Below are 22,018 nucleotides of genomic sequence, written 5' to 3'. Positions count from 1 at the left end.
AGCTGGGTGTGAGGAGGGAATCTGGCACACTGCCTTTGTTCAGAAATGCAAGAGCCGCTAACTCGAGTGGGTGGCAGAACCTTAATGTGAAACATTGGTCTCTTGGCAGGTTTAATAGAGGTTTTCTGTAACTGCCTGCATCCATCACCCATGCTTCCCTGGCAGAAGAGCTGGGGCCTGTGCCTGGCAGCTGGGAGCAGGAGGCAGGAGGCCGGGCCTGGCACCTGCATCAGTGCCAGGGGCTCGCTGCCCTTCACAGCCAGCTCCACTTAGGCTGGCCAGAGACAGTCGGACAGTACCAAGGTACGAGTATCTTTCCTGTTAAAAGTAACTTGCAAGGTGGCTGAGAGCGGAATTAGCTCGGGGTACCCTGGTGTCCAGCCTGGCCTGCACGCTGGGGCTGGGGCAAGGCCTTCGGCCTGGCCTCTCCGTTGAGGGTCTGTAGTCTGCCCCAGGATTCTTCCTTCTTGTTCCTTCTAGGAAATGGGGAAACTTGGAGAGTTGCTCGCTCCAAGCAGGAGGGGTTGATTATGTTCCCGTAATTACAGCAGTGAGGTTTGGGATTGCTCCCTCCTGCGGGGTTTGGCAGTTTGATCACAGGAAACCTGTAGGCCTGGCCTGCAAAAGCAGCCGCTGCCCTCCACCTCTTACACCTGCACACATTTATCCCATTACTCCTCACTTTCTTGATTTCTTGTGTGAGAAACTCCCTTTGAATCAACGTATGTAATACAAAATTCAGTAAGTTGATGCCCCTAAGGTAATGCCAGGCCTCTGACAGCATCAGCAGCTGGGGATGGTACCGACCGGCATCACTGGGGCTCCTGGGCTTGCTGTGAGCTCCTCGGCTGCACTCCCTCCTTATCACAGGGCAAGGTGTGGGAAGGAGGAGCAGCTGACAGGAGCTTTGGGCTAGGATAAACTTTGAAATGTTTTAAGCTCTGAGAGAAAGGCATCTCCCCGTGGTACTGACAACAGCAAATGATTTCGAGCTTTGCCAGGCTGTCTTCCATTATGCTTTGTGCTGCTGATAACCCTACACCAGGGAGTCAGGGGAAAAAATTGGTTTACGTTATACAGGGCGAAAGAGAAAAGGCAAAATTGAGGGGAGAAGTTGCACAGCCTGATGACTTACTCTGAGGTCTCTCTTTCCTGAGCACAGGCTTCAGCACCTGGGGTTGCTTCAGCAGGCTGTGAGGGGCTTTGTCGCTTTGTCAGGGGTGCTGCTGGTGGGGAGTGGAGATGTGTCCAGACCATTCATTCTCCAGGGATCATCTTGTGTATTTTTTACCTTGCTTTTGCTAGGCTCCTAATCAGAAGAGAGAGAGAAAGAATAAAATGAAATACCATTTAGTAAGGACGCGGAGGAAAACAACTTCTTGCTGAGCTGTGGGTGGCCCAGCTTTGCTTAAGCTGAGGTGCCCCACTGTCCTCTCTAGCCATCCCCGGCAAACTCCGCAGCATCTCTGTATGTGCAATTAGATTTTTTGGCCACTTGATGGCTCTGTGGGTTGTGGAGAGCCCTGGGTAAATGGAGGTCAAGTTGGAACTGGAGCTGCGTGGAAGCAGCAGTGGAGATAGGTTTGCTGCTCAGAGGTGAGGCTTGATGGAGCAGCTCAATTCCCTTTCCTCTCTTTGTTTCTTTTAATGGGCTTCGGATGCTTAGCTGAACTGGGAAGCCAGGAAGACTTGGGTGTCCAGCATCCAAAGGAGCTGCTGAGGGCCTGTGCCGATGTGTGCTGCAGGTGTAAAATACACCAAGAAGTTCCCGTAGAAATGTGAGGTAAGGGGTCCCGGCTGGCCCATACCCCACCTGCTTCCTCCACGGGCAAAACACCATGGCAGGAAGGGGCCGAGCTACCAGGGTCGTGCGGTGTGCTCCATGCAGGGGGAGGCGAGGCCTAGCAAAAATCAGATCAAAATCATTGCTTAGTATATATCAGATTGAAACCTTTGCCGCTCTCTCATGGGGTCCTGCACAAGGGGATTGCCATATATTGCCAAAACCGTGAAACTCAGCTCTGTGTGGGGTGCATCATAAGGAGACACGGGGCTACTCCCGTGGCTTGCTGCAGGTGCGTGATGCTTCCTCTGAGACCAGGCACCCAGGGACATTCAGACAAGGACTTAGGATTCAGATGGGACAGACGTGCTTGTTCCAATCCGACATCCTCACAGTCCTAATGGCAGTGTTTGCCACAAGGCTTCTGTTTATGAGTGCTGAAAATCTAGAGTAGCTTTTGCTGGAGCCAGACTCTGTGGTATCTCCATGCCTTAAGACATGGAAAGATGGATGGGCCTGAGCTTGCTTTGGGCACAGTATAGATAAAACTGGATGTGTTTACAGACAGAGCTGCACATGGAAGTGCCTCGGGGAAAGAAGTTTCCACTAGCAATTTCTGTTGGGAGTACTGAACTTCACTGCAATAGTAGCTGGAGGACCCAGCTGTCCCATGCTAAATGGTGTGTATGTGCACAGTTACAGATTTCTTTCCAGCCCTTCCAGTTCTAATGAGTTTTTGAAATGTTGCTTCTGAAAACCCAAATCTGCCCGGATACAGGGTTTTGTCATGGTGATTCAGCAGGTCTGTTGCTGCTCCCTAGGAATGTACAGAGCTGTATATAAATCAGATATAATTTAAAAATGAAAAAAGTTAAATGACCTTTTTTCTTTTCCCAGCTCAACAAAAAGTTCTGCAGAGACTTGTCTCAAACAGGCAGCTCTAGCTCACGGCATGGCTTTTCTTTTTGGATATTTTGTAATGTTTCTGCCTGCAGTGCTTCCATCGCCTTTGCCAGAGCTACTTCAGAGGCAGGAGAGCGCTGTGCTGGGAAGATGGGGAGTGGGGAAATGTGCAGCTCCAGCAAAACAGCTTCATCAGGCAGCTTCCCAGCCTCAGGGTGCTCGAGCAAAATTGTGTACAAATCTCATGCTACAATTTTCTGTTACTTGTGTGGGAAGATAAACCTGAAACATCTCAATCTATCTGCTAAATTGCTCTTCATGAGCTACAAATGGCTGCGTCTTAAGAGGAGAATAACAGGTTTGAACCCAAATCCTGCTGCTCTGCCTGTGGAGGCAGAGACCAGTGGAATGAGGAACTGTTTTTCTGAGTGAAGCGCATAGAGTTACAGAGGGGACGAGGAACCCGCTCACAAAGAAGCACCATGGGGTCTGCTCCTCAGATGAAAGCAGCTCAGGGCTCGGAAGTTCTTAAAGTGAAGGGCAAGGACTCAATGGGGAAATGGTTTGGGAAATATGCAGAAAACAGGCGTCTCTGTTCACATACTCTGTTTCTGTACAGTTCACAAGAGAAAAAGGAGGAATTTGTTTATTAAACAGCTTCCTATGACTTATTAACTCCGTTCATCTGAGGCTAGAGCAGCTCCCCCCAGAGTGCTCGTTATTGCTTGCCTGGAAATCAGTCAGGGTCTGGCCAAGAAATGATGTTCTGGTTGAAACTCCTTGTTCAGGCAGTAATTTATGCAACTGCTAGGAGACTGCTCAGATGGCCAAATGACTTCTATTAGCATAACTTTAATTCTCTACTTTTAACAGAAATAATTTGTGCTTTGTATGTTTCTTCAGGACCCTTTATTAGACTTCAAGCCCAGCTTCATGGAGAGATTAGGGCTCTGTCTCTCCACCACTGATTGCTTCAGGAGTAATCTTTGAGGCTAAAAGCTGCTTGAATTTTTTTCAGGAGTCAGACTAAGGAAAAAAATGGAACAGGTCGTGGCAGGTATCAGTTCCTAAATCTCCTGTCTTTTCTCAGGCTAGTGTTTGACAAGGCTTAGCTGCATAGACAAGTACGGCCAGGCTGGCTTCCCCAGGTTGGTGCTGCTACTTGCAAATTTAGCCAATACTTCTGGCAAATGCTAGCGGTCCTGACTGTATTATCCACCGAAGAATAAAGAAGCAGAGACCTGGGAAAGTTTGACCGATGTTTGATGTGATAGCTGCTCTCACGCTTGCTGTGGTCTCTCCCAGCAAGTTTCATGGCTGTGGGTTCTTGCAATAACCAAGTCAGCCGGTGCCCTGGCAAAGGACGCGTGGGTCTGGGTGTCACTGCTGGTCTGGCAGACACACGGGGCTCCTGAGAGCCTCTGCTCACACAGGTTCTCAGAGGGAGCAAGCCAAAACAGGAAAATTTCTTAGTGTTTCATATTTATGACCTGATTGCTCTCTGGAAATCAGCTTATTTTCAAGCCAGTAGCTTTTGGTCAAGGACCAGCCAGAAACTTTTCACAGAACCAGGAACTGCCAGGGCACTGTGGTGTCTGACTTGTGTTGTGATATGCAGATACCTGGTTCATCCAGAAGTCATCCATAACGCGTTACGGTGCCTGATGGTGTTTGCCATGCGCTCGAGTGAGGGAGCCCAGCAGGGAAGAGGCTGGCAGAGATTTTGTGAACACGTGGCTCTGGCGGTGGCTGAGGCCAGCTGGCCTCCAGGGTCTGCCTCAGCCTCCTGCAAGGACACGGGCCCCCAGTGCCCCAGCCCGGCTGTGTCACCACAACCTGTCTGTGGGCAGATGGAAGTAGTGTCAAGAAACCCCAGATCCAAATTAAATTCCCGTGTCTCCATTTTTCCCCAGTCAAGAGCTGAGGCAGTTGCTTAAGGGAAGTTATGGCCTGGCAGTGAGGCCTAGAAGGGAGGGAAAAGAGTCTGAGAACTTAAGACAAAGTACCTAAGAGATGAACAAGAGCTGCCTATTAAACATAAAATGTGGCAATAAATCCGAATCTGTGTTTTATTAATGGTGATCATAATTAACACTGAACGTCCGGCTAGATGCTGCGTAGGCTGGAGAGCAACAGCTGGTTGCTTTGTGCTAAATGAAACCACATGAGTGCACAATTGGCAGTATGGGAAAATTCCTGAAAAAGTTCTCCTTCTGTCATCTCAGAGGAGGTGCTTTTAATTGGTACCATGACACAGGATGAAAAAATAAATAAATTAAAAAAATCTACTTGGAGCCCTTTGCCTGGATTGCTTTGTAATGCAGAAGGGGGAAAGAAGTCCATCCCCAGTTACGGCAATATATTTTGCCAGCCTGCACTGCTGGAGTGTTGCCAGGGAAATTCTCTAATCATCAAAGACCATGTTAGTGTAAATGTGATTTCTGTAGGTCTCCTAAGGGAACGGCTTACGTCCTTCCAGGAGAAAGGCACTGCTGAATAAATCATCAAGCTTTCCTTACCAATGGGACCCTGCTAAGTATATTGCCCAAATGAAGATTACTTTCCTGAAAGGAGACGAGCTTTTCCTCCAGGCAGCACACCAGGCTTGCTGGCAGCTGCTGCTCAGAGGCCTGCGAGCAGCTGAGGTTTTTCGCGGGGAATGCTGCCTGGACAGCCATGCAAGCTACCCGTGTGGCTGACGGGACAACAGAAGCATTGCGCAGGCAGGTCACTGTCTCCTTTTTGGGGGAGAGGAGAATGAAATCTAGCGGCAGACATTTCTGGAGACTATAGCTGTCCTGTGCTGGTTTGCCCCCCTGCATCCGAGCATCCGGCTGTTGGGCTTTCTGCCTTCTCAGCCCCTGCTGCCCAAGGGCAGAACAGCATCAGACAAACTGCACGAGCATTGCCTGACCCGCGGGGAGCTGTGCCTGGGGCAGCAGCATCTCTCCCCAAGGGGAGTGCAAGAAGCTGCCTCTCTGCAGCAGCCAGGCAGCAGCTGTGGGGATGGGGCTTAAGTGCGAGTGGTCTTCAGCTCAGGGGCTGTGTTAAGTGGGAGTTTGTAGCTAACCAGATGCTCCTGGGGCTGCACTGCTCTTTATCTGGGCTTTCAAGGTGGATCCAGGCAGCCCAGAGCCCGTTCAAATAGACTGTCCCCTCTCATAGGGGAATTTTAATGGTTAGAGCTGGGAGATTCCCACTGATTTCAGGGGTAAGCAGGTACCTGAATGGCTTTGTGGTTCAGGATTTTGGGTGCTGGCCATGGAGCCCACCCTGCAGGGAACCCGCGTGGGCTGCAACCACTGACTGCTGGAGCAGGTGTCTTGGTCCAAGCTGATAACCCTTCGTCTCTGCTGGGGAAGCAGCTGCAGACTGAGTGGGTGATGGCTGCTCTAGCAGCTCAGAGCACAAGCTATCAGAGAGGTTTCCGGTCCCTTTCTGCTGGGGACAGACACGGACTGGCTGAGCACCAGATGGGAGAGCAAGGGGGAGCAGACGGGCAGCTGGTGGGATGCTGGGCTGCACATGGCACCGCAACACTGGTACTGCACAGCACCCGGTCTGTGGTGACACTGGAGACACCAGCAGGGGTACCCTTCACCCACTGTGCTCTGTGGAACCACATAGGAAAGCTCCCCAAATGCAGCCCCAAATGTTTCACTGTCCTGGCGTCCCCCAGTCCTAGAGCTCAGCTGGGATTTTGGGAGCCATTTGAAGGGGGATCTGGACAATGCTGCGGCTCAGATGGGACTGGGGTCCACTCAGTGATCTCATCCAGCCCTGGAGACAAGGGCAGCAGACACTAATGTCATGAGCAAAATCCCAGCACTTCTCTGCTCAGCCTCTTGCCATCCCTTCATTTCTCACTTTGCAAAAAGCATCTGGTTGCTCCCTTGCTGTCTTTTCCACCAGAAGGTAATGAGGATGGGAACAGCCTCCGCAGCCAGTACTGTACCTAAGGCTGCAGGGCAGGATCCAGAGGCAAGCTTTGTTGGCCATCCTGGTGTTGCTGGAACCTCCCATGGCACCAGGAGTGCCACCTAAGTCCCAGCAGCCCCCCCACCATGGCAGAAAACCCCACGGGTGTTGTGCTGTGCCCCTTCCCTAAGGTGGAAGCACATTGCCTCTGTCTCTTTATGCCTTTTTGGTTGAAAAACTCACCCTGAAGTCAGGCAGGCTGTCTTACTCCTTGCTTACGTGCAGCCAGATTTATTTCCAGGGCTGCTTTGTGGGAGCATAAGGTTTACCAGTCTGTTGTCCTGGAAATCTCTGCTAATATGTAGCCTACATCAATTATATGTCTGAAGAAGTCTTCCCTAGGTGGCTTATTTTGTTCTGCCCCTTCTCTCTCCAACTCTGTGTAAAACAAAGTGTCTTGGCAAAAGTCGAGGAAACGCACCGAAATCTTCCTGGCAGTCTGCCCACAGATCTTCCCTGGCTATCCCCTGAGTGCCGAGGAGGGTTAATGAAATAGCGAAAGGATGTCTGATAGCTTTGGCCACATCTGTGATCCGTCGCAGCGGGTGGTCCGGGGAGCAACAGAGTGACCAAGCTGGCTTCAGGCTGCCGGCAGCAGCCCGTGCTAGAAAGCTCTCCGTGCTCTTGTTCTTCGTTCGCTCTGCCAGGCAGGTCTCCAAGTGTGCAGACGGGGCCCAAGAATAATTGAAATGATTAAGAGAAGGAGGGAGAAGAGGAAAGCTGTGCTTATGGGTTGCTGCGGCAGGGTGTGAATGTGGAGATTTCCACCCGGAGGCCAGCGAGGAGCTGGCAGCTCCTGTGCTGAGCTCAGGGCCCTGCCGGTTGCCGTGGGAGAGAGCCAGGTGCCTACAGGTCACGGTGTGTTCAGAAGACAAATCCCAGCCTAAAGCTACCTGTACCTTAAAGCACTGGGTTTGGCGCCTCCTCCAGTGCTGCCCAGCTGTGCCAGGCTGTGTTTGTCCTCGTCGGACTGGGGCTGTTCCACAGGACTGGGCAGCTCTGGCTGCAAGGCTGGGTACCCGACCTGGGGGCAGAGTTGCTTGAAATGAGTGGGTGCATTAGAAAAGCTTGGCTCCAGCGTCGAGCTGGAGACCACCAGGTCTCGGAAAGCCAGAGCTGGGGAGTCTTCACACACTGCTCCTGCCCCTGGAGCATGCAGTCACCGGCCTCTCGGTAGTGTACCCAGTAGCTCCGGATAACGTTGGCTAGCTGTGTTACATGAGAATCTGTCCCAAAGAGACAGAACTGGAGAATTTGGCCCAAATTCTTCTAACAGAAAAGTAACAGCTGATGAACTAGATCTTAAGTAATGTATAGTTGCCGTCTTGTTACAATTAACACTGTATGACAAGCCGTGCATGAGATTCAACAGGTGTTCATTAAAGGTTAGATCCAAGATGCTGTATCTCTTCATCTCCTCACTCTCCTTCTTTCTCCCAAAGCACTGTTCATGTTTATACGGCGCTTTACATTTTTAAAGCACTCTGCAAACATTAACTAATTAATCCTCACAGCCCACTATACATATGCTTTAATTAATTAGCTCTCGTTTACTTAACTCACACTGTCTCATTAAATATAAATTGAATGTATGTTTGGGAACTTTAACTAGAAACATTACTGGGGATTTATACAAAGCACAAATGCAAAATATGTTAATAGTAGCTGGAGGCAGCAAAATTCAAATATCAAGGTATTTAGCAAAAAATATGTTGTGGTGTCAGTGAGCAGACTCAGACAATTAGCTGTTCCTATAAAATGCATATGTTGTCACGGCCTTGAAGTCATCGCTCACTCTGCGTTGTTGCCATAGCAATCCTGGTAATTTGCATCCCATAATGCCCGTCTATGCACTTTGTTCCATTAGTTTAATTTTTCAGACTTGCAGAAGCTTGGTGCTGTGTGGGCTGGAAGCTGGCTGTGAGTTGCTCGGATCTGGAGAGCACGGATACAGGCATGTAAATGCCAGTGCTCAGACTGGCTATGGACACTGGGTAGCCTGCTGCATTACAACCCCTCAGCAAAGCAGCACTAAGACCAGTACGGTTCTCTTGGCTCTGTCTCTTCCTGTCGCATCCTAAAGCACTGAAGAGTCTAACAAGTGCCGCATGCCACCCAAGAGGCAATCACAGCTCGGTGATGACTGAAGTGTTTTTCTAGGAATAAATTTGTAAATCAGAGCATCGAGAGCTGAGAGAGCTCTTATGGGGGCTGTGAGTGTCACTTAGGTTGTGGAAATGGGGCTAGAAATGAAGCATTATCTGGACACCTTAGGTCTGAGTTAAGTCCTCCAAATCCCATGATACTTACAGAAAATTATGATTGTTTGAAGTTTTGTGGGTTATTTCACCTTTTCCATCTTCCCATACCTTGGAGAAATGGTGGGTCAGAACTTTGACTTGTTGCCAAGAGCCAAACCAATCCTTTCCTCCATATGAAATTGAGAGATCTGTAAGCTTTGTTCCCCCAAAGACAGAATTATTTGTTTTTTGACTTTTTTTCTAAATACCTCACTCTCTGTATGTAAGAAGCAACGTGCAATTCCCCAGTATTGACTGGAGCTGTATGGTGCGGGACGGAAAGCCTGGTCCTGCAGACGCTGGTTGTGGTAGGAATGGTAGCTGCAAGCATACAGTTTCAGCAGGGTTTGTACGTACAATTGCAAGTTTGAATGCTTGTTCATTTAATTGCTGTGCTTTTAAGCTAGTAAGAGCTTTCCATGCACACAAACAAGCTCTTAGCCTGACCTTTTTACTAGAAATATGCATTTCCTTACAAGCTATGTGGTAGCTTGTTATTCCTAAGGGGTATTTCTGGGAGCCATTCCAGGTCTGCTCCTTCCCTTGAGTTACCCGTCTCAAGGAAAGTCGTGCAGGCCGAGCACAAACTCCTCATGCAGCCCTTGCTACCTTCAGGAAGGCTTTCCTCAGATGCTTGACTGATCAATTGTTTTTCCTGGTGACAGGCAGAAGGTAAAGCTCCTCATTTCTAAAGGCAAACAAGTTAAAAAGAGCAGAAACGTGTTCTGTTGCTCAGGCCGGCGGATTTGTTTGAGGACACACACAAAGCACAGGAATGGATTGTATGGCATAATAACATTTCCAAGCAAGTTTCACTCAAAAGCATAATGAGGAGTACATGGCACAACACCAAAGTAACTGCTGGAACAAGAAGTATGACTACAATTCGGGAAGGATGTTATAGACGTTGTTTTCAATTGAATTTTTTGGAACAGTAGTACATCTTTCTCTTCCTTTTTTTATCGGAATACCTAAAGCATTCAATAACATCATCTCCTAGCCTTGTTTTTCCTCCCAGCAATCTTTAGTCTTGTCCAAAGAAATCTTATAAGAATATAAGACCAAACAAGCCTGGTGTCTCATTTACAGCAGCACAGGGGCAAGCACAGTGGTAACGTTCCAAACACTCTTGCTTACAGCAGTTTGCGGTTCAGGGTTTTCATAAAACAAAGGCAGCGTCTTTCCTTTTAGCAGCTCTTTGTACATTTTTCTTTAATGCAATTTTTCCAGTTTTAGCCTGTCTCAGCTTCCGCCATCCACAACATCCTGAACAAGGATTTCCCTGGCTGCAATACGCATTTATGACGAATGACCTCCTTTAGATTGTTTTGAATCTGTTTTTATGATGGTTTCGTATGATACCCTCTGGTTGTTGTTTTGAGAGAGTGCATGTTCATTCAGTACCTGTTCCCTTTCTCCATGTCACTCCTGATTTTATTGATATTTTTCTATTCCCCTTAGCTGTCTCTCTTCAGGACAGAAGAAACACAATCTATTTAGACTGGAACCATTTCAGCTAGCTTTGACAGCTACCTCAGGATGAAGATATGAGTACATGGAGCTACCATTCAAATACACTCACCAAACTGCTGTAACTTGTGGGAACAAGTTAACTGAAATCAGTGCCATTTTCAGAAAATGGAGCTTCGGTACCACGTATTTGGACCATTCAGACCAGTCCGAGGGCACACGAATATGGTGACTTTGCAGGATTTTGTTGACGCTCCTTTTGTGACAAAGAGGAAGAGCATAGGGGAAAGGGAATCAAAAGCATTTTCCTATTTAAGACCTTTCTGGTGGTTTGCAGCTGTACAATATCACAGCTATGAAAAGGCTACTTCTTAGAGCACTGAAAAGAATGTAGGAGGATTGATTATGCTGTTCTGCTCAGGGTGATAATAAGGGTTTGCAAGAGATGTGGAACGTGTTAAGATGTTAGGCAAGTCTTGCTGGTGCTTTTTAATTTTCACCTTGATAGCTAAGAATAATTCATTTTCCTCCAGCTGAGAACTTGTCTCCAGTGAAAAGGGTAAAAAAGTTGAATTAAAAACCTCTTGAGACAGTTGCAAACAGAATAAGCATTGCCTGAGAAGGTGCACGTTGTTAGCCAGCTGGAAGCCAGCTGCTGCTTGTCCCTTCCTCCTGTAATATTTCAGACTCCTTCCTTGTGATTCACTAGTTCATAACAAAATTTACTCTATCAGACAGATTATTCAATTCTCTTGAATAAGTCTGCTTTAGTGCTGTCATGAGAGCTGCCGTCTCTCCCTTTCTGTGGTGTGTCATTCATCTTGGGCAGCTGCAGCAGCAGAGTCCTCAGGAGAACCTGCAAATGGATTTCTTGGGGTCTTGCCTCTTAATAACTTATTTCTTAAGTGACAACATTTCATGTGGTCTTTATTAGAAAATAACGAGAGGGAAACAGTAGCAATTAAAGTGCCCTGGTCCTTGGAGTTCTCTGTTCTGCGCTGATCTGATGTGAGATCCTGCATGTATCTGCAAAGCACGTGTGTAAAGGTCCGTTCAACACTTGTACCAATGGCACCTTGAAACCAGGACTTGAGGGAGGTGCGTTGCAAAACCCTCGGGATTTGTCCCCACAAGGACAGGTTCTATTTTGTGACTGGCTTCCCTCTTAGCTGGAGCTGTTTTCTAGGCTTTGCCAAGCAGTGAGAAGATCAGGTGAAGTCTAATAGCTTTTCCAGTCATCCAGAACATGGGTGGGAGGAGGAAAATGTTCCAGCCCAAATTTCTGGCTAGCCTAGAAAATGATGTGATTGATGCCTGTGCAGGGTGCTTGCGTGTGAGTTTTCAGCATCCTCTGGACTCATGAAATGTTGCTGGGAGTAGTTTGAGAGTGATGGCAGATGAACTTCTGTGGGGTTTTGGTTCCAGCTCTATTCCCAGTTTTTCTGTTATGGTTCAGTTTGCCCCAATTAGTGCTCTTGGCTCTTGCCAGAATTCTCAGATCAATAATTGCAAAGGGATTTTATGTGGAATCAGCCAGAAAACAAAACAAACAAAAAAATAATACAATTGCTCTGTGTGTTTATGTGCATATAGAAATTTAAGACCATTCTTCTTGACCAGCAGCAGAATGGAGACACAAAGTCAATGTCTGCAAAGAGCTTGCATGGTTACATTTCAGAACTAATTGAGTGTGATCCCAAAGAAAACTCTCAGCTTGTTTTAAGACCCCAATTTGAATTTGGTGACTCTCTTCGAATAATTAAAAAAAAAATTGTTAAAAACCCTGGCCTGTTGCAAACAGTAGCATAAATGTAAAATATCTGAATAATCCATTTGAAGCTGCTACTCATGAGATTTTTTTGAAGTCAATTCTGCAGCCTTCAGAAATACCTGAGCTTAATTTACTTGAGAAGGAAACACTTTCTGCTTACCTAAATCCATCCCACCTGCACATCAGAGTTTCAGCAGGTTACAGGAGATTACTATACTGCAAAGTTTCCAACTTAGAGTGTTGCTCTGGGTTGTGAAGAACGCAGAATCATGCCCTTCCCCAAACTTAGCATCATTGGAGTTGTGATGAACTCAGAGAGAAACACCACCATAAAGCATGTCTCCCGCTCCTCCTTTCCTCTCATTATTTTTCAGCTGGGAAAAGATTTTTTTTTTAGTTATTTTCATTTCAATAAGAAAAGCAATATTGCTTTTTTAATAGATTTGGAGTTTTTCCTCTCTGCAAAAACCTCATGGGAGAATGTGGTTAGGGAGAGGTGACTTGACTGTTTTTCTGTTTTGTAGGAGATGGAAAGGAGGCGAATGGGAAAGACTGCAATTAAAATGCCTTTTTCCTTTGCTCTGTCTTTGGCAAAATATGTTCAAGGAAGATGAGAAACTGTTCCATTTCAGTGAAGCAAGCACTAACAATAGAAGTCACAGGAGCTGCAGAAAATTGGGTTAGAAAGCCCAAGAGTGACTGCCTTTCTTCTGGTTTAAAGGCAGGATTGACTCACCTTGCTGTGCCCATGACAGATGCTTTTCTCGACTGCTCTTGGAAGATCTTTATGGGTGGAGAATCCAGATTGCCTATGCGAGGGCAATTCCAGTGTTTGTCTGTCCACTTTGCTTGGTTAGACATCAGCAGTAGTTTCTGAGTTTCCTCTGCTGCTGTCCAAGCCCATTGCTTGCTGTGGGTCCTGAAGACCTCTGTGAGGGGCTTTGAGAGCTGGAGGCGAGGAGAGGCAGGGACTGAGCACCACTGCTCTGAGTGAGGTTAGAGCCTGAGGACTAAGGACAACTTACCTGAATTCCCCTCTTCAGCCCATTTGTCCCAGACAAACGTCTCTGGCTGAGGTGGGCAGGCAGCTGCTCTTCGGGTTCAAGAGCAGGAATAAGCTGAGTTGTTTGTCCCTGCTTGTAAAGGTGGGTGCAGCTGAGGGGGGTGTAACTTGGTCAGAATTCATCACCAAAGGTGCACGTGTGCACACATACAGGTATGTGAGTCTCCTTAGAGGTCAGAACTACCCTATACAGCTAAAGTGCTTTGGTTACTTAGAATATGAGAAATTAAATTATCTCATTTGTCTAGCTTTTAGGGGTTGGCAGACTAACCATGTTAATCTACAGAAATATATACTATTCCTCCATAATACTGTACAGTTTCCCTTTTTTATTATTATTTTGCCCATTAGCTGTTTCTATGTATGTGTCAGGTGGGTTTGTCCTGCTGTATTGGTGAATTTATTTCCTTTCTGAAACAAAAGTGCAACTGATGTAAATGAGTTCCTCATTTTTCTTTTGGGCAAGAGCCATCCCAGAGCTGGGGCTGAGCAGCTGCTGCTGCGTCGCGTAACGAAAATCACAGCCCTGCTCTTACAGCTACCCAGATGAAACCTCCAGCAGATTAAGGCAGCCCCCAGCCTCTTTATGCCGTTGCTGCACTGCCAGAGCCCGTTAGATGATGAAATGGGAGGATAATGGACTCGCCCAGAGGTATCCCCCACCCCATCAAAACTCCACTCCTGAGACACGCCTGGAAGGTCGAGGCTGCAGCTCTGCGCTTCGGGAGATACCTGTGAGCTGCGAGGGGGTTTCTGAAGGGAAGGAGCAAGCCCTTTGCTTATACCATCCTTTTCCCCGCTGCGTGATGAAGATCTCCCCTAAATCTGCATTGCTGTCCTGAAGGTCTGCGGCTCCCCCAGGAGGGGCACGCAGCTGCGGGGACAGCGGGGCAGTCACGTGCTGGCTGGGAGATGGACCTGAACGGGATTGATTGCTCTCGGGTTCATCCTTTAAAACTGAGTGGCAGGCTAAGCTGTTGTTTCAATCAATAACATAAATACGCTGCTCGCCCAGCCCTGGGAAGGTGGGAACTCTGGGGGGGGAGTAGGCATTAAGGTTATTTATCGTCACAGGGCGCAGAAGTGAAATACTGGGCTTCCCTGGCAGATTAGAGATTTAAAGCTCATTTAAACCCACTTTTGGAATCTAATTAAACAGGGACAAATTCCTCTGAACACCCTTGCTTTACTGCAAAAACGGCTTATTCTTCATCTAGGAATTTATAGCACTTTCGTTAACTCGACACAAAGGCCAAATTTGCTTGATAATCAGGTATAGGTTATACCGCAAAACCATAACGTCTCATCTCGACACTACTTCGTTAGGATGGCCACAAATAGCCCCGCCAGGGAAGGGAGGAACCCTGCAGCACTGAGCCTGAACGCAGCGTGGTAGCTGTGCAGACAGAGCCTTTCCTCAGCCGCTGCTCACACCTACGTGAGGAGGTTTCTGTAGCTTGGATCACAGCAGACGGGTGGTGGCAGCTTTCACGGAGGAAACCTCACGCCTTAGCAGCAGAACTTGTAGCCAGAATAAATTCGGAGTGTGCTTGGATGTGCCTCCCCAGCAGCTCCCTGGTTGTCTTGCTTCCTCTTTCCTTACCTTACCTCGATCCAACAGCTGGGCTGGAAAAAATTCCCCTGAGAATTAACGCTTTCTTATTTTCTCCCCCTCTTTCTGCAGTGGCTGCATTCCCCTAGTGACCTGCTCCACTCCTTCCTCCCTCCTCCAGGCAGCCCCAAACATCTTCGCTCATCTCTGGAGCAGCCAGAGTCCCTCCAAGGGCTGAAGCCTGGAAGGGGGGAGGCAGTTCTACCTCCCCTTCCCCTCCCCAGGGATTACACTGGCTGTTCCAAGGCCCCAGGTGCTTTTCCTCCTTGGCTGAGACCTGCTGCTGAAATACCAGGTAGTCCGCTTTGTTTATCTGGCCGCTGGCCTTTGAAGGATGGGGCTGCCACGGAGTTGTCAGGAGCACGGCTCTCCAGAGCAAATGAGAACAAATGAGAGGGAGGGAGATTACGGCCGAGCAGCAGTAATCCTGCCAAAACCTGCCCTGACGTCCAATAGCTCTTAACCTGTCTGATGCCTTGGGCTAAGGGAGAGGGCTGCCCACGGGTGCCAGCCACCAGCAGCTCTGCCTGATTCACCTTCCAAGGGCAGCTCTGCCAACAATATTTCCAGGCTGCTGCAGGCTCTGAGCAACGAAGCAAATGAAGCATTGTGGTCTTACTGCAAGGCATCGCCTCCCTGCATGTCCAAGGGGGACACGGTGTCACCCCCTGTGGGGACTTTTCATGGTGTAACGGGTAACGGGGACTAGAGGTGGGAGCAGGAGGAATTGGTGGCATCTGACACATCGATGGCAGAGCTTATTGACAACCTTTTCTCTAAATTTTCCCTGTAGGTGTCTCCTGAAATGGAAAGTTTATAGGAACCAAGATTAAGCAGATAAAACCAAGGTGTGGGAAGGGGAATTGCTTGGCTGGAGCTGAGATCGGGTCTGGTTCCTTGCTAGTGCCCTGCGTGACCGAGGTGCTGTGGAGCTCATTTCAGGCCATGGAGAGATCTGATTTAGTAATTGTGGTTTTGTCACAGGGGCTGGGACTGGCTGCGTCTCCTCAGTGCCTTTCACAGGTTTTAAAATAAGGCAAAGTATTGATAAGGCTGCTATAAAAACAGGATTCCCCAAGTGAGGCAGGAAGCTCAAGCTCTTTGTTATCTGCAGTTTTAGAAGCTATTTCTGAGAGCGTAGCACAAAGTGAGTTGGCCTCAGAGAAAAGAACTTTTTTTTTTTTTTAAACTGTTACATTGTCTTTCAAATACACTTTGTCTTCCGGTAAGATGGGATCAAAGGGACATGGTGAGCTAAGTGCCTGCAATGGTTGAGTTTAGGTAGGTTGAAAGTTTTCTTTCCTCATTATTTCAGTGGAAGTCCTCAAAGGAATCTCAGGGAAAGCAAGAGGAAGCCTACGTCAACCCTCAAAGCTTGACAGAAGCAAACACAACAGAGCATGCATTGATTTCTTAGAGAAACAAAGAAGACACCAGGCTGTTCACAGAAAATCTCCCTTTTCGGTGAGTAAGTCAAAATATTTTGCTTCCTACCTCTCTTCCTCAGCCTAGAGGTGTCAGCTGTGTCATCAAACGTGGGATGGCAGGGAAAGGAAGGACTGGGAACTGATGGGAAGGCCACAGCCCCGTCTGAGTATGGCACAGGGTGCCCAGAAAGAGGAGGAATTATCCAACTCTGCTGTTTCAGCTAACTGGTTCTCTTTATTTTCTTGGCATGTACTAAAAATGACTAAGGTAGTTCTTATTTTCCTACAGTACCCTTCTCCTGAAGTTAGATAAAATAACATTGATTAAAAAAATAGAAAAGAACAGAATGAGGAACTATAACTTCACAGCATCACCTAATCTTAGACAAGTAGAAGTGACTGTCTCATAAACATCTTCTCAAGAGACCTGAGTATGTAGCAATGTCCAATTCCAATATTCCTGAAAGGCAGCTCTATATTAGTCTTCCCCCACCCTCGTCTCCTCTTCATGTGAGTTTTCTGTCTCATGGAGTTCTGAGAAGGGTCCAGAAAGGAGAGGAAAAATATGTATTTCTTTTTGTTGTCATTGGCCAGTGATTCCTCATAACTTTCACCGTACAGATGAGCCATCTCTTTAAATCTAGACTCACAATTCACCTGCTGGTGTTGCTCAAACTCATGTTGCTTTCTGAAATCCCACATTTCTCAGTGTGCTGGTAGATAAACACAAAGGTCACTGATAAGTCTGCAAACACTTCTGATAAAACAAGGGTTAGGTTGTATTAATGTAGGACTGTAATTCCTGGTGAGCTGAAATTTGTGGGAATAATGTATGATAAGAGATTTACAGCTCCTAGTCGCCTTATCACCTTCCAAATTAAGACTGTTTGCAACTGCCTTGCAAAACAATTTCTCCATCAGAAAAAAATAAAATAAATCAGAAAGGCAGAAACATTGCTTACACTTTCTGCTCTGCATCCGTCAACGTAATTCAGCAGTGATGAAGCTGAGCGTACAGGTAATGCTTCAAAAGACTGCATTGCACCAGGGGCACAGCTACGGGACAGTGTGGGTGACTTGCTGTTATACTTGGCTAGAAGCTGACTTTCCAAATTGCTTGCCATATAGAAAAGAAATAAACGAAGCATGTTAGGACAGATGAGGTCCCTGGTGTGACTGAGTGGCCGTTGTATGTATCAAAACCTAGCGTGCTGTTTTTGTCATTGCACAAGCAGTGCAAAAGGCAATCTTGCTACCTTCTGTCTCGACTCCTATTGCCTTGGGAACAGTCATTCTATACCTGCTAAGCAGACTGTTTGATTAAGTACTAAACTTCAGAAAAGTAAACAGCCTATTTAAACATGTTAAACATAACCTGTCACCTACTTAGACACTGTTTAAACATAACCTATTTAATTATGCCTTCATCTAAGTCTGTGTGGATCTTGTTTCATGCCACATACCTTGCAAATGTCCGATAGTAACAAAAATGAAGTGATAAAATATGAGAAGAACCATCAGCTTTTCTTAAAAACGCAACGAACGGTGACACAGGGTTACAAATATGTTGTACTGTCAGTATGTGATTGCCTTACGTTAGTGTATGAGGTAAGGAAATTCATTAGCACAGCTCCCCAGCTGGCACCTGTACCACACTACCACCACCACTGCTGTTTGTGAGACTTTCATACTTTTGTACCTCCCCTTCATTTCACTGTATGGCTGAGTATGTCTTCTGTATCATCCATTGATTTCAGAATGTGTTTGAAAAAGGGAAACAGGGACTGGGATACAACACATTTTAGTCATTGTACCATTTTTCTTGCCCATATTTCCCTATATTCCCTATGTAAACCTGCAGGACAATGCTATTCTGCATCGCCTTGCACAGGCTGGGGCTGTCCAGGCCCACCCCCAGCCTGTTTCCCTACATATGGGTCAGGTTCCAGAAAACTTTGCAAGCCTGGGAGGTGGCAGTGTCCCCTAGGGATAGCAGGGCAGCCTCGGGTCAGTAGGACTGTGTCCAGCTGTGGCATGGCCCTGCCCTGTGATCTCAGTCAACCCCTCCACTGGGATTTTGCTGCACATACTTGCCCTTTACATTGGGACTATGGGTTCTTCGACTTCTTAGGGTCTGTGAGAGGATCTACTGCAGTGGTTTTGTCTAGGGCAACGAAATGGTGATATGACGTTGCTAGCAACAAATAGAGCTGAGACAAGGAGAGGAGACAATGCTGGGATACATCTCCCCCTGCCCACCTTGGGACACCCAGCACGGAGACTGCACTGGCAGGTCCCTGGGGACCGCTATGGACATCTGGAGTCACTGCAGCTTCTCTCTGTCCTGCCCTCCCCTCTGCCACACAAAGGGCTCCAACAACATCTCCTGTAAGCTTGAATGAAAGCTGCTTGGACCATGACTTTTAATAATGCTGCGGATTCAAAGTTAATGTTTATGTGAAGAAGAAAACGTCTTTCCCTTATGTCTCCTTGTGGAAGTCCAGACAAGCAGATAGATGGTCCTTGCTCTCTGTCTGTATGAGAATATGAAGGGTGATATACTGCCATTTCCATTAACTGCTCCTAATGCAAAGAGGAAATGTTAGTAGTCTCTCCTCCCTGGAGGAGAGATGACGCTTGACCTTCTGTTGAAGGAAGGAATGAAGGAGGAAAAATGCTAAGAGAGGAAGATCTGCTGGGATGCTGTCACTGGTAATAGCACTGACCTTTTCCCTGTGGTCAGCAGCTGGCATCATAAAGACAAATGACTTCAACTTGCAAGTTTAAAGATGTTCTTTGTACTGAGCAAGAAAATTAAAAAACCCTCCAGAAGTCAGCCAGTATTTGCAACTTCAGTTAATGCTTTCTGTTCCTTTTGTGAAAATAGTTGCTGTGCATGAAAATGGTAGGCACCATCGTAATTCAATCCGTGAAATGGGCTGGTTATGAGTCCATTGCAGAGGATTTTAGTTGCAGGTTTCTACAAATTTTCTCTGGCATTCTGATGAGAATGAGAACTACGGGAAGGATGTAGGTGCTCCCAGCCTTAGGGCCACTGCCACTTAAAGAATGCTTTTATTTATTTATTTATTTATTTATTTATTTTTCTCCACTGAACCTCAGGGTCTCTTTAGGGAGGTTAATCAGAGACAGTACATCTATTTCTACCTTATCCATACGTTCACTTCCAGCACTTACACTCAGTAGCAGGCAGACTTCCCTTGAGGTCACTATAAAATACAGTCTGAAGAATAGCCATGGCGATAGCTGCAGTCCCTCCTTTGTGGTTCCAGGTGACCTGGGAGGGCAGCCCTTTCTGGTGCCTTCTAATTTACTGCTCAGCCTCATTTTCTGCCTATGGAGTTTATACGTCTGCCTCCCCAGGAGTTCCCCAAATGGAGGTCCTGAAGGGAGTTGAGTACACTTAGCACAAACCTGCAAACAGGGCTGGCCAAGAGCTCAGGGTTCAGCCCCGGGCTGTGCAGCGATTTCTGTGTGGCGGTACGAATGCCTGGGTGCCTCGTACAGTGGGATGATGGTGTTGTAAGGACATCTCCGTGCTCAGACGGGCTCCCCTTGCTCACTCCTTGTAGAGAGCATCTTGTTAACTTCACCGGTGAGAATCACAAGTGAAAGCTACCATTGCCAGGGTAGAAAGCTGGGATGAAGATTTCAAGTACTGCAGTGTGTGTAGAAATAAGGGGTTTGAAATAAGGGCTGAGCCTCTCTCAGGAAGGAAAGGGATGAATCAGAAGTGTCCCACTTGGAAGAGGTCACAGAAGAGTTCAGGTGGGGCTCTGTGTTAATTCTCTCTCTCTGTGCCCTCCCACAGCTCACCTTCAGCATTATGCACTTCCTTTGCATTTCTAGATTTGCTGGAATCAGTTGCCTTAATATTAAAATACTTCTCAGAGCTGAGGGAGTTAACAGTTTACTTTGAGGACAGCACTCTCCCTTTTCATTTATTTTTCTTTTAAATGACAGGGAATATTCTGAGAGCCATAGAGAAGATGTTTACCTGTTCCTAAGTGCTGAAATTTAGGATACCTGCAGTCCTCGGGGTAGTCAGTGGCATTGCAGGGCCCCATGGGGAGCTTGATTTGGGTCTCAGGCTTGAGGTGAGGCACAGCTGATTTTAATCCTAGCAGCACAAAATGTGGGGGCAAACAACTCCAGTGCTTTAAGGGCTTTTGCATGAGAAGGCAGAACATCGACAGGACAGTCTAGCTGGCCACGATGGGGTTGATATGCTCTCCACACCAAGCACCTTTGTACTGGTCGGGAGTACCCACTGCCTCTGTGCTCTGCAAGTATTTCATTTGGGAAATAACCCGAAGCTGAAATGCAGGTAGATGTGGATTATGTTTGTCTTCATTGCCGAGTCGTCTCCCCCAGCTCAGGGAATTATTTTTCTTACGGTAGAACAACTGATCATCCCCAAATGCATCCCTTGAAAGGTCTTAGGCTGCGTGCCAGGATATTGGAGCTAATAGGGAGCTCCAGGATGGGGATGGATGGGGTTGGCTGCAGCCTGGAGATATTTATGGTGTATGTACACACATTATTTCAGAGAGAGCGAGAGCAGCGTGCTCAGACTGAAATTTACCATTCGAAACCTCTAAACCCATTTTCAAACCGGCCGCATCATTTAAAAAGGGCCTTGCAGCCCCTGGGATGACTCCAGCAAACCTCCTCCCTCCCCCTTCCCTGTGCCTTTCACATCTCACCTTGACTGCAGGTGGCTGGTTGTGACTGCGGGGAGGAAGGGGACGGCTGCTGTGACCAGGGGACTGCTGGCAGGGGGGCGGCCCTGTGCTGCTCATCAGCTGTCCCCAGCTAGGAGGACCAGGATCCGCCGTGGGAACCTCGTCCCCTTTGCCAGGACGGGATGCTGGGGACAGGGGTGTCCCCTTTTGGGTGATTCCTCCTGTGCTGTGCGCCCTAAACTGCGGCTGTGTGCGCTGCTCGGTGCTCGCTAACTTTCTCTCAACAAGCACCTGGCTTTGGTGGTGAGGACAGCAATTGCTGTGCAAACCCGTGAAGCATCTGGAGGGGCTGTTCAGCTCGGAGCTTCTCCTGGCGCTGCAAAAAGTGGGGCAGCCTTCCTCTTCCTGTTAGATTTTTTACAGTGAATGGATTTTGAAGCAAAAGCTGTAAGTCAGTCCTTTTTCTCTCCTGCTTAGTATATAAAGATCTGTGCTGTGTACAAGAGTCGGGGCTGTGCAGGCTCCGTTACAGCAAGGGGAGCTTGGCACACGTACTGCAGTATCATCCCCGTTCTGCAGTCGGCAGTGCTGTAAGAAAATGAAATTCATTGTCTGGTCCCAGAGGGATCCTGTCCATCCATCTGTTACCTATCATTGTCTGTCTGTCTGAGAAATTTAAGCAGCTGCCTTCCTCCGTGCATTTCACAGAATGGCAGGAACAATCGCAGCCTTTGCCGTGCCCAGCCCTTTTCTCTCGTTTCAAAGCTCCATTTAAAGCAGAGCTTTTCTGGGGGTGGGAGGGAAGGAGAAACGAGAACAGACAGGCACTGTGTTTGGGTTAGAAGTGATGATTTTCAGGGAGAGGGTTTTCACACAGGGGATGGCATTACAAAGCCACACAGAGGAGCTGGTCTCCTTGGGGGGGGATCAGTCCCTGCCTTGGCCCCCTGGCTGGATAACGCTTTCTCCCCAGCTCCCATAAGTTGCACTGGGGGGCGCAGTCCT

General features: G+C 47.6%; 1 long non-coding RNA gene across 4 annotated transcripts in view; it reads left to right on the top strand.

The window, feature by feature from the left end:
• The window catches only part of LOC121074938, a 143,295-nt gene that overhangs the window by 4,176 nt on the left and 117,101 nt on the right, over positions 1 to 22,018 (top strand). The window contains exons 1-2 of one of the 4 annotated variants that reach the window (XR_005822631.1): positions 1 to 303; positions 16,196 to 16,344. This is a non-coding gene — a long non-coding RNA (uncharacterized LOC121074938). Of the gene's footprint in view, positions 304 to 8,560; positions 8,705 to 16,195; positions 16,345 to 22,018 lie in introns of those variants that run through there. The other 3 variants (XR_005822630.1, XR_005822632.1, XR_005822633.1) reach the window with 3 other exon arrangements.

This window comes from Cygnus olor, chromosome 9, assembly GCF_009769625.2.
Source record: "Cygnus olor isolate bCygOlo1 chromosome 9, bCygOlo1.pri.v2, whole genome shotgun sequence".
NCBI lineage: Eukaryota > Metazoa > Chordata > Aves > Anseriformes > Anatidae > Cygnus > Cygnus olor.
This window is presented reverse-complemented; position numbering and strand designations above follow the sequence as displayed.